This window comes from Ursus maritimus, unplaced genomic scaffold, assembly GCF_017311325.1.
Source record: "Ursus maritimus isolate PB19 unplaced genomic scaffold, ASM1731132v1 scaffold_13, whole genome shotgun sequence".
Taxonomy (NCBI): Eukaryota; Metazoa; Chordata; class Mammalia; order Carnivora; family Ursidae; genus Ursus; species Ursus maritimus.
Window position 1 is genome coordinate 14,907,087 of NW_024423675.1, and position 12,061 is coordinate 14,919,147.

At 34.9% G+C, this 12,061-nt stretch overlaps 1 pseudogene; it reads left to right on the forward strand.

Annotated features, from left to right (window-relative positions):
- The window catches only part of LOC103675904, a 30,428-nt pseudogene extending 22,911 nt beyond the window's left edge, over positions 1 to 7,517 (forward strand).
- The last annotated feature ends 4,544 nt before the right edge of the window (positions 7,518 to 12,061 follow it).

Here is a 12,061-nt window from a genome sequence, read left to right on the forward strand (position 1 = left end):
AGCCATGATTACACTGATTAATGTCTTCTTTTCATATATATTTTTGTTTCAAATATTAAATATAACTACTATTTTTGGCCTCAGTTATATATATCTACATGGAAATACTCATAAAACATATTGTTTGGACTTCATTTCACTAAATATATTTTTGTTGTGTCTGAGTAAACTTGAGAAAGGTATCCACAAAATTAATTATTAGCATGACAAAATTAATTCCTAAAATTAAAATTAAGATGATGTCCAGTATATTTATGCTATTACATTTATGAGACTGTTTGAATTTTGCATATTCTTTATTGGATGAGGCCATTGGCATTTGGTTATTTTTTAAATTTATTTAAACATTGTTTTCTCTATTTTAACATTATTACTTTATTTTCCTCTTATGTAAAAATTACTAAATTGTACAAGTAATTAAATCTAGCAATATATTTAATCTTTATTTGTAATTCGATCTACGTAGCCAAGGTGTTTTAGATAAATTTTAGGCTCTCTAAACGAAGTGTTTTCCTTACACATATTGAAAATATACCAAAATGTTCCTGCATTTTTGTTACTAAAAGAAAAAGAAAAATCTCTTGGTACTTGCTCTGTGTCAGGAACTATTCTAAAATCTTGACCTACGTTAATCCATTTAATCCTCTCAGGAAATGTATGAGATAGGTGTTTTTATTTTCACATTTTATAGATTTGAAATAGCAACAGGGAGGCTAAGTGACTTGCCTAAGGTGACATAACTGGTGTAGTTTGGCCTGTAGGAGTGGGCTTCCCTGTCTAAGCCATAGTCACTACATTATACTAAAGGTTTTTACGTTGATTCCTATAAAAACAAACAAGCCTGCCATGACCATTGTATGATCTTTTCCCTTCCTTCCTTGTAACTGTTTTGAATTTGAAGGTGACATTTAATTAACAAATTAGTTTGGTATTTTGTAATAAACTGGCAGATCTAAATTAATGATTCTGAAAAATAGAAAGCCCCTTTAGATAAACATAGCCTATATATCATGAACTGTTTATTTACTATTTTTTTCTCCAACAGAGTTTGTTGCATATAATTGCAAAATAAATACCCTTCATCATCATATCTCTGCCTGACAGTTTTGGTGAGGATAATAAATTTCTGACAATGGAAACTCACAGAAGTAAAAGCACATTTTACTCTGAGTACCAAGTATGAAAGTTAAACACTTAGAAACTACCGTGGATCTGTAGTGTATAGATCGAAATCAAGAAGAGTGTTTGAACAATTAGGTACTCAAGCGTGATTGAAGATGATAGGAAATAGAGATAAAATCATTGACACTATTAATAATCTTATTAATATTTTTTGTCCAAATTCTGCTTGGTTACTAATGGAATATACCTAGTTTTTTAGAATAAATATAACCTTTTGAACTGAAGATTTAATATAGTTAAATGTTATATTATTATTACTCTTATCCTCTATTATAGGGAAGAATCAATGTTTATAGAACCTGATATTAACTAATTATGTAAATTGACTATTAGAACTATTTCAGTGGCTTTCATAGTAGACAACAAAACATTTTTTTAACACTCTTCATGTTGTCAGGGCACCTGGGTGGCTCAGTAGGTTAAGCATCCAATTCTTTATTTCGACTCAGGTCATGATCTCATGAGTCACGAGATAGAGCCCCGTGCTGAGCCCTATGTCTGGCTCAGAGGTGAGTCTGCTTGAAGATTCTCTCTCTCTGCCCCTTCCCCTACTCTGTCTCTCTAAATAAATAAATAAATAAATATAAATAAACAAACAAATAAATCTTTAAAAAATATTCTTCATGTTGTCTTTTGATGGCAAGTTTTTAATTTTTTGAAGTTTCATTTATCATTTTATTTTCTTTCATTATTTCTGTGTCTTGAGAAATTTTTCCCTATGCACATGGTTGAGCAGATAGTCCTCATATATTTTCTTCTAGAAGATTTGTATTTCTAGTTGTTATGTTTGATCTATGATATTTAAAACTAACTTTTTGCATCATGTGAGGTAAGGGTTGAGATTCATTTATTTAAATATGGTTATCTAGTTCTAGCAGCAATCATTGATAAAATCGTCTTCCTCCATTGGATTATTTAATGCACATGTGGGATAGTCAATTAATTATAAAAGCATAGTTCTATTTTTACACACTCTATTTTGTTCTATTGTCTCATTGAAATATTTTGATATATAAATACCATACTGTTTTGATAATTATTACCTTATTTTTTTCTTTTATATTTTTTTAAAGATTTTATTTTATTTATTTGACAGAGAGAGAGAGCACAAGCAGGGGGAGTGGGAGAGGGAGAAGCAGTCTCCCTGCTGAGCAGGGAACCCAATGCTGGGCTCCATCGCAGGACGCTGGGATCATGACGTGAGCCAAAAGCAGATGCTTTAATCAACTGAGCCACCCAGGGACCCGGATAATTGTTATGTTAGGTATTGAAGTCAGGTAGAGTTGGCCATTGTTCTTCCATTTCAAGACTCTTTCATGACTTTTGGTTTTTCACATTTTCATATAAACTTTAAAAGCACCCAAACATTTCCTTTAAAAATGGCCTCAGAAATTTAGTTTGAAATTGCTAATATTAAACCTACACAACAATTTACAAAGAATTGAGTTTTTAACAGTATTCCATGAGCTAATCCATGGACATTGTATAGCTCAGCAACATTTTGTAATTTTCAATGCAGAGATATTTCACATATTTTGTTAAATTAACCTCCATTTTATTTTTGTCACTATTGTAAATAAATTGCTGTTGGTATACATAAACACAATTACTGTTAATATACTGAGATGCATGTAGTTTTGTATATTGATCTGTGACCTTGATAAATTTGCTTATTAGTTCTAGTAGTCTGTTTGCAGATTCTTTAGCATGAGCAATCTTGTTTTTTTGTGAACAAAATCTGTTCTCTTTCTTTGTTTGCAATCTTTGTGTCTTTTACTCCTTCTTCATGACTTATGGCATGGACAGGTGCTGCAGGTATAACAGTGAATAGAAGTGGTGAGAGTGGACAGTCTTATCTGGTTCTTGACCTTAGAGGGAAAGGGTCTATACTTCATTTATGTTTGATTTATGTTTGGTGTTAAATGTAGGTGTTTTGTTTGTGCCCCTTATTAGATTTCAGAATCTTTTTTACATTTCTAGCTTGTTGGTAGTTTTATCAAGTATGGGTATTAAAAAGTTGTCAAATGCTTTTTTCTGCATTTATTGAGTTTTTCTCTTTGACATATATATTAACTTTCATTGTTTTATTCAAATACTATATGTTGATGTCAACATAAATTAAGTTTGGGTAATGTTAAAACAATTTTATTCTCACAGGATATATTGTATTATCCTTTTTATATATTGTCAGATTTGTTGTGCTAAAGTTTGTTCAGAATTTTATCTGTATTCACAGGATGAACCCCCACCCAGTTAGTCGTGAAGTATTATTATTTTTATTTCTTGATGGATCTGATTTGATAATGTTTAGTAAAGGATTTATTCATGATGTTATGGGGATTCTGTCATATATAATTTTTCTTACCATATCTTTACTGAGTTTTGGAATCACAGTTGTTTTGGTTTCAATAAACAGTAGAAAACTTTACTGTCTGTTTTTTCTTTCTAAGAATGTGTATAAACTTGTTTGTCTGTTTGTTTTAATGCTTGTTAGAATTAATAATTAAAACTATCTAGTCCTGGAGTTTTCCTTGAGACATTTTGTTGTAGCTGTTTTTAAAACACATCCTTTTTTTTTTTTTTTTTTTTTGACATAAGACTATTCTGATTTTGGGGGAGAGTAATTTTTATAAATTGCTTTCAGCGACTGGGTCGATATATTCTAAGTTGTCAAATTTATTGATTTAAAGTTATTTATAAAATTTCCTTTGCCTATTTTTAAAATCTGCAGGATCTATATTTCGATTTCATTCATGTTATTAGTAATTTATTTCTTTTCTTTTTTATACTAACTTGCTAGACTTGTATAATTCATTAATTGTTTAAAAGAACCAACCTCTTAAAAAATACCTTTACGTCTACATTTTAATTTCTTGATTTCCAATGTTAGTGTAAATGTATTTCTGTGTACTTGCTTTGTACATTTATATATTATCTTTATCATTCAGTACAGTTTGCAATTATTCCTGCAATTCTTTGAAAGATGGGTGTGGGTTTTTTTTGAACAATGGATTAGTTATAAATTTGTTATTTAGCTAATAACATTTGTAGCTTTTCTAGATATTTTACAGAGAATTGTTTTCATTTTAATTCTGTTTGTTGAAAATTACCAAGAATTTCTTTATTGGCCAGCATATAGTCCATTTTTGGGAATAGTCCACGTGAACTTGAAAATATTTATTCTGCAATTTTTGAGGGAAATGTCTATAAGATTCAATGAAACAAGAATGTTGATAGTGGTATATAACTTTACTTAATTTTTCTCCACTTTTTTCAATCAAATAATGAAAGAAGCATGTTAGAATCTTCCACAATAATTGTGGATTTTTTATTTCTCATTCTACTTAAGTGTTTATTTTTCTATTTATTATTACTCGCCAAACACACATGTATTTGTGATTATCATCTACCTGATAAATTGACCTTTTATTATTATGAAATTTGCCTTTCTATGGTAATATTCCATTATTGCAAGTCTATTTTATCTGATACTGATATAACCTCTTCATTTTTATATACTCACTACTTGGTACCTTACTATAATTTTTCTCCTTTGACTGTCAATCTTTCTAGGTCTCTATTTTTAATTCGTGTCTATATTTAATGTGGATCTTGCTTTTTTATTCAATCTGACAATTTTATCTTTTAATTGGAGTCTTCATTTTCTATTTTGTGTAAAAGTTGACATAACTGGATTTAGACCTACAATTTTGCTCTTTTTTATTCTTCTTCATAGGTTTTTTTTCTTTTTTTGCATTTGGGTTTGTTCCAGATTTTAATTCATCATACAAACTATGCTAGCATTGAACTTCAACTATTTTCTCCTCATCTCAGTAATCTGTCTGCTTGTGTCACCCACTCCTCCTTCCCCGTTTACCCAGACCAGGCAATTATTCCCAGACTTAAAAGTGATTGCAAACTTTGATCCCCTACCAATGGTTCATCTCTGGGACTTAATTTATTAGCCATATGAAAATGTGTTAAGGAAACCTAATTCAAAATTGGAGTCAGGAAGCCATGAAAGGAGAGCTGCCAAGCACATACCATTCTTTGTAGCTTGCATAGTCCAGCAGGAAGAAGGAAGATTTACTCTTGGGGCAACAGCAAGCTGTAGGTACCCTGCAATAGCCAGCTGCCCTGGCCTGCAGCCAATGAGAGGCCACCACTTCAAACACTCATTTTCCTCCAATGAACTTTTCTTTGAAACAACGCCTCCCAACTTCCTTCTTTTCCTCTATAAAAGGAAGCTCTCTTCTGTTCTCTGGACTTGCCCATGGTTCACCGTAGTTTGCTTATCATGAATTGCAATTCCTCTGTTATTCCCTAATAAACTTGATTTTGCTGGCTGAATTGCTTACCTATTTCTTTTAAAAGGTTGACAGCCGCTTATAGCATATGCTACTTTTCAATAACTTTAAACAAATCATTATTTCCCAGTGTATCTTGTACTTTCTTATTGCTACCAGAGTTATGGTCTTTTGTGACTTTGTACATTGTAATTAGATATGGGTACCTGATATGAGATATCTCCTCCAGCAATTTTTAAAGGAAAGTTATTGACTTATATAGACAAGCAAATAAAATAAAATAGGATTAATAGCCATACAGTCCTGGGCTTGTCTCTTAGTTTCTTCATTTTCTACCTGTGACATGGAGAAGTTACTTAATTTTCAGAGCCCCAATATATAAGTCCTATTTCTTACAACCAACCATATATTATTGTGAAGATTAAATAAGGTCTTATATGTAAATGACTCAGATAGTTCCTAGACTGTGATGGAAACTCAACAAATATTGAATGTCTATACATATATAAATTTGGATAATTTCTGCATAAGATTATATCATAAAATAAACACAAAAATATTACCTTTCCTAAAATTTCAATTTTTTAAGGTCCCATGCCACTCTGTGCCCCATGCCCACAACTATGGTAGGGGCATGAGCAGTGGCAGGACCTTGCTCAGCCTTCCTGCCCAGCTCCTCCACAACCTCTTTAAAGCACCTGTACCCACACCCACGCCCATAGCTGTCCACACTCCTGTGTCTTCCAACACCTTGTCAGTAGGCAGTGGCCAGGCTAAAGAAGCAATTCCACAGAGCCACTCAGAAAGTGGGTGAGAAGTTTGGAGAGGCTAGAGGAGCAAAGTGAGATGATGACTACAAAGAGGTGGAGAGGAAAGTAGGAGTCACCGCCATGCTTGTGATGAAAATAATTACCAAAACAATTGAATATCGTCAAGTCAACCCAGCTTCCAGAGCTAAACTCTGTATGATCTGCACCATGTCAAAAATCTGCAGCCAGGGGCGCCTGGGTGGCACAGCGGTTGGGCGTCTGCCTTCAGCTCGGGGCGTGATCCCAGCGTTATGGGATCGAGCCCCACATCAGGCTCCTCCGCTATGAGCCTGCTTCTTCCTCTCCCACTCCCCCTGCTTGTGTTCCCTGTCTCGCTGGCTGTCTCTATCCTGTCGAATAAATAAATAAAATCTTTAAAAAAAAAAATCTGCAGCCAGGAGAAGGAGCCAGGATATCCCCAGAGAGAAGCGCTGCTCGCCGTGGACAAGCTCAAGTTTAGAAGAGAGTTTAGAGATCATTGTAACTTTGGCCCAGCACTTGGTAAGGATGGAGAGGCCATTCAAGAACTCTTGGAGGTTTACGACTCTTTGGAGATGGACGTGAAGTGGAACTTCATTGACCTCCTTCAGAACCTTCATGACAGAGAGCTGAAGGAAATTCAGCATCAACTACAGAGGTTGGAGGGTTGAAGCCTGGACTTTGATTATAAGAAGAAACAACAAGACAAGATTCCAAATGAAGAGCTCCATAAGGATCTGGAGAAATTTGATGAGTCTCAAGAAGTTGCTGAGTCAAGCATGTTCAACATGTAAACCAGCTCTCTGCACGCTTCCAAGACCAGCTGGAGTACCATAAGTTGACAATCCAGATCCTGCAGCAAGTTACCCTCACTGGAAGAAAGAATAAGACAAGCTTCATCTCAGCCTACAGGGAAATATCAGCCTAAACCACAAATGAGCCAGGAGTTTCCAACGGGAGACAGCACTCAGCCCAATGGAAGCTTCTCCCACACGGACATTCCCAGGTGTCCCAGTGGATCGGCCCTGCTGCTGAGTTCTGTACAACTTTGAACCTGCAAATGAAGGGGAATTGGGTTTTAACGAGGGTGATATCATCACACTCACTAACTAAATTGATGAGCACTGGTATAGGGGAATGCTTCATGGCCAGTCAGGCTTCTTCCCCCTCAACTATGTGGAGATTCTGGTCACCTTGCCCCGTTAAGATGTAAGCTGGCAGGCTCACCTCCTCTATATCTTGATATAGATATTTAAATTTAACTGCTGCTTTGATAACGCTGCTTACAGCACATCCCAGGTGCAGGCTGCAGTGGTCCACGTCATCAAGCCCCACCTAGTTTCTTTGGTTAACTTGTGCGATCCTACAAGAGTCATGGTGGTGGGTGATGTCTTCTTAGCCTGGTGAGCATGGCATGTGCTTCTTAAAATACCATCTGAGATCAGCCAGTAGTCAGAGAACTGCTATTAACATGGTTCTTAGGAGGCTGTGGCTTCCTAAAATATGACCATGAGCCACACCACAGAATAAACATCCTAGTGAAGATACTATTTGTCACCCAGGGGCCATCTCCAGTTCTCAGCTTCTCCATTTAAGTAGGAGAATGTTCTTCCTTCCCCATTGTCTTCTCCCAAATAGGTACATCACAGAATTGTGGAAGAAAGCCTCCCTCACCAGCAAATTTTCTTTGGGTCTAAATGATGCTGTTTTTAGAAAAGCATTGAATGTGTGTTCAAAACCTTCTCTGAAAACAGTCACCTTGGTTTCTCCCACTTATGCCTATTCTGGAAGGACAGTCAGTTTTCTTCCCTCCTTGCTAATAAAGCTAGAGGGGACTCCTGCTTATTTCGTTTTTGCCCTAGAAATCTAAGTATTCATGTTAATTCTTTTTAAATTAATTCAAAAAGAAAATCCCCTGAAATTATTTTTATATTTTTGATACTGTCATTGAAATAAAGTATCATCCTTACTGTTAGATATGTCTTTACTTCATCTGACTCTGCTTTTCCCATAGCCTCTATTGGAAATAACGTATTCTCATTTTCTTATCATAAACTATTTCAATCCCTAACTCAAACATATGACACATCAAAAATATTTTTTTTAATAATTGAAGTAGAATATTATATTCATTTGTATACAGGAAAATTAATGAAGAGTTACCTTTTAAGACAACAAAACAACAATTAACATTTGTAATAGGGAAGTCAGTTAACACATACATAATTATGGCTTAGGATATATTTCCTTAGGAAGGTGGACCTATGTATACTTAAAATCTGAATTTGCCTTATTAAAGATATTAGTGGAACAAGTAACTGAACATTTGAATTTTACACATCTTCATTTTTGAATAGATATATGGTTATAATGAAAACTTCTGTTATAGTAAAATAACAATACTAGGCTTCAAACAAGTATAAAAACAATTGAAATTAAGAACTACATTTTTTTCTGTGCTGTCATTTCAGCATACGTGCATGTATGTGTCTTCATGCAGACATACACAGACAAAACCACACAGTCACACACAAAGCATACATTTAAGGGCTTTCTGGCACCAAAGTTATAGCAAAACTAGGAACACTTGCTTTGAAATACATAGTTCAGATATGTCTCTTTAACAATTTTAGAAGGTCATTTTAATTCAGAATCATCTAAGAACACATAATATTAAGTAATAGTAAACAAACATTGCATAATGAAAAATATTTACTAATGCTTAATTATGCATATGTATTTGCGTATGAATCTGTATATTTAGTAAATTACTGTAAGTATGTATTTATAAATAGCATGTGTGACTGTGTTAAGAAGCCTTTCTTCCAGCTAAGGTGCTCAGGACACGTTTTGCCAAACTCTGGCAACTCCACACTCTGCATGTAGGGGCAGCAATGTACTTGTAAGGAAGGAACAATAATTGATTTTTCCTAAAACTGTGATTATAGAGCACACATACACTTTTTAATAACTTATGTTTATTTGTAGTGACTTTAGCACGTGAGGCATGATACTCTTCCACTGCTCTTTCTCAACCACCTAGAAGCAACCTGTTTTGCAGCCTTTACAGACAAGTAGAGCCAAAGAGTTCCTTCATTCTTTTTTTTTTTTAAATATTTTATTTATTTATTTGTCAGAGGGCGACAGAACACAAGCAGGGGAGGTGGCAGGCAGAGGGAAAAGCAGACTCCCCGCTGAGTAAGGAGCCCAATGCGGGCGGGATCCTAGGACCCGGGGATCATGACCTGAGCTGAAGGCAGACACTTAACCAACTGAGACACCCAGGCGTCCGATTTCCTCTATTCTGATAAAAATTCTCTTTCTCTTAGTTCTCATGCTTCCACTGTTTTCTTCCAGATCCATTTTATTTTGCTTGTTCCTTATCTTAATGATAATGTTTTGATTATTCTCTATTTACATCTATAACCTTCAGAGGTTAGTCCTTACGGTGCAGATGTTACGTCTTAGTTACAAACTTCAGTAATCATGTTTCTAATGATACAGCTTTTTTAATTTTTCAGTTTTTAAGCTTATGTATTTTACAAATCTTTGAAAGAACAGCTTCAAGAGATTTATTTCAAACTCAACAAGCACTTGTCAACCTGCTTTTGGTGGAGGGCAGTCTTTTTATGCGTAATATTTCATTTAGTCTTCATAAACTCTATGACAAAGGCATTGATAATCATGTTTCTCATATTAGATGTGAACCTATTGCCCTGAAATTTTAATTCCATCTGAAAATCTGTGAGTACTCACAGCTGTGCTGTTGTGTATTTATGTGGCTTTATGATTACAAAAGGGATTTCCTCAGTTAACCGTTGCACAAAAATAGCTACTGCATTACTAAAATGCTTCTTTCTAGATATTTTGCTAAATAGTTCTTGCAACAAGTTATTCTACTGCAAATGAATCGTCTAGCCTGGGGTTATTTTAATTCCTAATACCAGCACTGTCCTGACACACTAAGTACTATGAGTTCCTACTATCTCCTTCTCTTATGCTTTGCTAGGTTTTCTTGTTTAATTACGATATGCCCACCACATGTGGAAATGGTTTCCTCTTGCAGGTATGCACATACATTCATACACACGAAAGGACATGTGCGCATGTGCACAACCACACACACACACACACACACACACACACACACTACTTGTTTTTTGATCAAAAGATAGATATAATGAACTGGGTTAGGAAAAATCCAGTCTACTTTGGTTAAAACCTGGCAGGTATTTGAAAGTATATATAATCGAGTTCAAATTGGTTTTGGTTTATAAAAGTAAACCTGGTGTGGAGACAGGTTGATAAATACTACAATAAAACTGAAGTCGACACTTAGTTTAAAATGGTCCATACTCTATATAGTTGGAGCTTATGAACAGCAGAGAAATTATAAACAACATTCCAGATTTCTGGCCAACTAAAATTTCACTGACATCTTGTAGGTGGAAAAAAAGTAAATAATCTCTACAAATCTTACTAACTACAAACCAGAGAAACAGCATCATTTATTAAAATGCTGGGAAGTTGATAATGATGATGATGATAAGCAAAGTGGATAATAGTGTCTGGGATTTTGGAGGCCTTCCACCTACAATTTCTGCATGTATAAAGAGAAAAGCAAGCATCTGGCATACCAGATGGTTTATATTTGTGATGCCCGAGGAAAAAAAAAACTATGGAAGACAGAAAGACATGTTCCTACTGATACTAATAGTTTAGTATTCAAATTATGCTACAAGCATTTTTTTCTCTATAGGAGATTAATGTTACTATGCATCAAAAAGGAATTTAAAAAATGAACTCTTAAGGCAAGAAGCAGACTGAATTTAAATGTATTTTTCTTTGAGAAAACTGAATTCCCTAATTACCTGAGGAGTTTTACTAGTTCTAACAGTATTATTTTCCCCAACTTCTGGCCAACGATAGCTCAGCAAGGAAAGGCCCCTCATAGACTTCACTCTGCTTGTGTTTCCTCCTGACTGAGAACATGACAGGTTGACCACCCCTTATTTCCTGACGTATTTTAATGTTTGTCTAAGGAAGGATTGTCTCACAAAATATATAGGGTACTATGTTCTCCAGCAGGTATTTGCCTCAGGGCATCTCTTAATGCAAGTCCTGTATTTTAGCGCTCCTTTCAGAGCACAGGGCTTCCCTAAGGATTTTCTCACAGAATGGGATGCTGGAACACGAACCACTTATGCCGTTCAAGAACACAAGTGATTGAGCACAAAAGGGATTTGAGATTCTTTTAAACATTTGATGGAAGAAACTGAAGAGAAAATTGACTGAATTTGGTGAATCCAACGCTAGACTTAGTGTGGTATTTAAGCCCAAATAACTCAAATTTTGGAGTAAACATAAATATTAGATTATTGTGTGATTATTTGGTTGAGGTAATATGGCTAAATCCTGTGAGTGATGGTAAGTTTTCCTTCAGAAAAGAAATCCAGTATCAACACTCAACCATCTAGGGAAGTAAGTGGTCCAAGACTAAGGCAAAAATCGGGGACTGACAGGTAGGTTTAGTGTCGGTAGTTTGGGCTAACTCTCCAGCATAGAAAAGTCTAGGGTAATTTCAGGTTAGGGGACTAAACTTTCCTTAGTTATATGGAGTCAAGTCATGATTGAGGTAATGAGCTGGTATTTAAAGAACCCCTAAGGAAATAGTAATTCTCTGTTACTACATTATTCTTTCCGTCTATTCCTTAAAGTCTTGAAAATACTTTTAACCCAGTGTGTGCTGTGTTGTGGAGAACTAAGAAGTGCCTGTACTCCACT